The sequence below is a fragment of the Nicotiana attenuata genome, unplaced genomic scaffold (assembly GCF_001879085.1).
Source record: "Nicotiana attenuata strain UT unplaced genomic scaffold, NIATTr2, whole genome shotgun sequence".
NCBI lineage: Eukaryota > Viridiplantae > Streptophyta > Magnoliopsida > Solanales > Solanaceae > Nicotiana > Nicotiana attenuata.
This window is the reverse complement of record NW_017670613.1, coordinates 379,280-384,080: the sequence shown is the minus strand read 5'-3', so window position 1 is coordinate 384,080 and position 4,801 is coordinate 379,280.

Sequence of the window (4,801 nt, the reverse complement as noted above, 5' to 3'; positions counted from 1 at the left end):
GAATCACCTGTAGTAGCCTGCTAACCCCAGAAAGCTCCTGATCTCGGTCACTGAAGTAGGACGTGGCCAACTCTGAACTGCCTCAATCTTCTTGGGATCCACCTTAATACCATCTCCTAACACAACATGCCCCAAGAATGCCACTGACTCTAGCCAGAACTCACACTTGGAGAACTTAGCATATAGCTTCTGCTCTCGCAAGGTCTGAAGCACTACTCTCAAATGTTGCTCGTGCTCCCCCAGGCTATGTGAGTATATCAAGGTGTTGTCAATGAAGACGATGATAAAGGAATCAATATAAGGTCTGAACACCCTGTTCATCAAGTCCATAAATGTCGCTGGGGCATTAGCCAAAGGACATCACCAGAAACTCATAATGGCCATATCTAGTCCGGAATGCAGTCTTCGGAACATCTGAGTCCCGAATCTTCAACTGATGGTACCCTGACCTCAAGTCGATCTTAGAGAACAACCTAGAACCCTGAAACTGGTCAAACAAATCATTGATGCGAGGCAATGGATACTTGTTCTTGATGGTGACTTTGTTCAACTGGCGGTAATCAATGCACATCCGCATAGTCCCATCCTTCTTCTTCACAAATAACACTAGTGCACCCCAAGGTGATACACATGGTCTAACAAACCCCTTTGCTAACAACTCCTCAAGCTGCTCCTTCAACTCCTTCGGGGCCATACGGTACGGTGGGATAGATATAGGCTGGGTGCCTGGAGCCAATTCAATACAGAAATCAATATCACAATCCGGTGGCATGCCGGGAAGATCAGAAGGAAACACATCAGCGAACTCTCGAACTACTGGAACTGAGTCAATCATCGGAGACTCTGTGGTGGTTTCCCGAACATAAGCCAAATACACCAAACACCCCTTCTCGACCATTTGCCGAGCCTTCAGGAGAGAGATAACCCGACTAGATGTATCAACTGTGGAACCTTCCACTCCAACCCTGGCATCGCTAAAGTAACAGTCTTGGCATGGCTATCTAGGACGGCGTGTTGTGGATATAACCAATCCATGCCCAGGATGATCTCAAAGTCGATAATATCAAGCAACAGGAGATCTGCTCTAGTCTCAAAACCATAGAATATGACCACACAGGATCGGTAGATCCGATCCACAACCACAGAATCGCCCATAGGAATGGACACATGAACAGGAATGCCCAAGGGCTCAGGAGCAATAACCAGAAAACGAGCAAATAGAGATGATACATATGAATAGGTGGACCCTGGATCAAATAATACGGAAGCATCTCTGCCACAGACGAAAATGATACCTGTGATAAAGGCATCCGAGGCCAATGCATCTGGTCTGGCCGGAAGAGCATAGAATCTGGCTGGAGTGCCGGCTGGCTGGCCTCCACCTGACTGAGCAGTAACTGGCTGACCTCTCCCTGTCTGACCTCCACCTCTAGGACAGCCTCTACCACTCTATCCCCCGCCCCTAGGCGGCTGGGCAACTGGTGCTGAAATCATAAGCTGCTGACCCTGCTGTACTGCCTTGCCCCGAAGCCTGGGACAGTATCTCCTCATATGACCAAGATCTCCGCACTCAAAACAACCTCGCGATGCGGCAGCCTACTGTCCTGATGGCTGACCCTGATGGCCTGTAGACCCGCTAGAAGAAGCCTGAATAGCCGGTGGACGGTATGAACCCTCCGGCATAGCACTGAAGTAAGAACCAGAAGAACCCTGGGGACCTGAATACCCACCGGAGGAACCCTGAATAGCTGGCGGGCGATAAGAACTCTCTGGCATAGCGCTGAAATAAGGGCGCGCTGGAGCACCCCGAGCAGGTGGTGGTGTTGGATATGGGGGCCTGCTGGACTGACCCCTCCCGAATTGACCTCTACCCCTAGCCGGGGCACCTCTGAACTCTCTGGAGAATCTAGCCCTCTTGTCCTGCTGCATCTGCTACCCACCCCTCAGACGGTAGCCCTCGATCCTCCGAGCAATCTCCACTACTAGCTGATAAGTAGTACCCATCTCCACCTCTCGGGCCATGTTGGCCCTAATGCCAGAAAGCAACCCTGCAACGAACCTCCGCACCTTCTCCACATCAGTAGGAAGTATCATCAAAGCAAGGTGGGATAACTCAGAAAATCTCGCCTCATCGTCGGTCACCGACATCTGACCCTTCTCAGGCTGCTCAAACTGATACCGTAGCTCTTCCCTCTCGGAGGGTGGGATATACCTGTCCAGAAATAACTGTGTGAACTCACTCCAAGTGATAGGAGGAGAACCTGATGGCCTGCCAAGAACATACAACTGCCTTCATCTACGGGCCCTACCCTCCAGCTGGAAAGTAGTGAAGTCAACCCCATGCGACTCCAATATCCTCATGTTGTGCAGTCTGTCCCTGCACCTATCAATGAAGTCCTGGGCATCCTCATGACGCTCCCCTCCGAAGATAGGAGGGTGTAGCCTGGTCCATCTGTCTAATAACTTCTACGGATCTCCATCCTCAACTGGTCTGGGCTCGGGCACCCCTGCAGCGATTGGCTGAGCCCCGTCCGCGGGTAGTGCACCCGGAGTCTGATACACTGCAGCTGCATGTCCAGGAGCCTGAGCAGTAGGGGTCTGTGCTCCCCCTCCTACCTGTGATATAGCTGGATCCGTTGGAAATAAACCAGCTGAGTCATAGTATCCATGAACCGCAGCATACAGCCCATGACCTCCTGGAAGCTCGGTGCTGTCATGAAGTGTGTCGGGGTAGTCTCAGCTGCGGGCACCTCGCCCTGCTCCTCGGTGATAGGATCCCCTGCCAGATCCGCTGGTGGTGCTACTAGAACAACTCTGGGACGCCCTCGTCCCCTACCTCGGGTCGGTGCCCTCCCCGGCCTCTAGCAACGGGGGGAGAAGCTCCTCCTAGGTCCGGAACATTGGTTGTGCGTGTCCTCACCATCTGTGAGAGAATAGAAGAGGGAAATTTAGTACACTAACCACTGCACGATAGGAATTGAAGAAATAGTAGTTTCCTAACACCCTATAGCCTCTCGAAGATAAATACAGACGTCTATGTACCGATCTGCAAGACTCTACTAGGTTTGCCCATGACTTGTGAAACCTACGTAAACCTAGTGCTCTGATACCATGTGTCATGACCCAATTCCACTTCAGGTCATGATGGCGCCCAACACCATTGTCAGGCAAGCCAACGCGGAATTTTTAATAAGTTCGAGTTTTATTTTTCCCCGAACAGTTATCACAAACTCTAAGTTAAGTTTAAAACAGGAAATAATTTGTATCGAACCGAAATAGTTATACAAATCCCAAAAGAATAGTCTACTAACGTGTGTGCCAAGACCTGGTGTCACAAGTATATGAATATACAAAAGAATAATCTACCCTACTGTCAGAACTAGAATAGACAGCAAAAGAAAATACAGAAAGACTCCATCACGCTGCTGGTCGACATAGGAAATTAGCAGCTCACCGTGGAATCTTGGACTACAATCAAGTGTGCGCACCAGACAGATAACCAGATGTACCTGCCTCAGACCCTGTACAATTAAGTACAGAAGCGTAGTATGAGTACATAAACAATATGTACCCAGTAACAATTTATATAGCAATTTATAGCATGAAACGATAAGTAATTTTCTAGACAATTCCATAATTAGCCATTTATATTTCAGCGCACTTAACAAGACAAGTCATGAATATGAATTCACATAGATATCATGCGCACATTATGCCGAGGTCGTACGGCCCGGTCCAACATGAAAGAAATGTGCACTGCCAGAGGGTCGAATGGCGCGAACCATAGATGCATCTATTTCTACCGAGGCGATCGGCCCAATCTACAATATAAATCATCATCAAGAGGTGTTGATACCCAATTTTTCCCTGTATATTTTTCATATGCAAAATACTTTCAAAATAACATATGTCTGCATATATAAGTGTGTCCAAATGTTTTAGTATTTTTCCTAAATTTTAAAAGATTTTTAAATCAATTTATTGCCCTATTTTAGCTATACAAAAACGAATAATTATTCCGCAAATTATCATTTTTGGTGATTAATTTATTTTATTCTCATATTTATCCCAAAATATAGCTAAGGTAATTTTTGCACATTTATACAAATTTATTTAGTATTTTTAAAGCTAAATTGCATATAATTGCAATATTAGCCTATTTTAAGAATTAATTGCGCTTTATAATTACAAATTTGATTCCAGTATTTTTAACTTAATATTTATAAATTATTAATAAATTTAGTACCTTTAATTTGTTTTCAGAAATTATTTTACTATTTTATAAAATAAAAAGGGAAAAAGTGGATATTTAAAATCTAGCCCTATTTATTTCAATTTTAGCCCAAATCGACCACCCCAATTAACCCAATTTCAATCTCTATTGGACCGGCCCAATTCCTAAACTACCCGCCCATGAACCGATTTAATCCAACCCGCCCGGCTCCCCAATAAATCCAGGCCGTTCATCAAAATAATCAACGGCCACGATCCCTCCATTCCTTTTTAATTTACCAAACCCCCTCATCCCTAAATCATTTCACCTAAGACGCCGCCTTTTAATCCCTTCACCCCCTCAAACTCTCTCGAACCTTCTCCGAACCCTAATCGTCTCCTACCATCTCCCACCGTGAAACCCACCGGAATCCATGGCTTCTCAGGCTGTGGGAGTCCTATACTCACCTTCTATTGCTCCTATGTGCTTGATATCTGAAGATTCGAGGCCTGACTTCGAAGGTTTTCACTCAGACCTCTATCGATTCAAGGTTCTCTGGTCATCTCCGGCCTTGCTCTGGCGTACTAT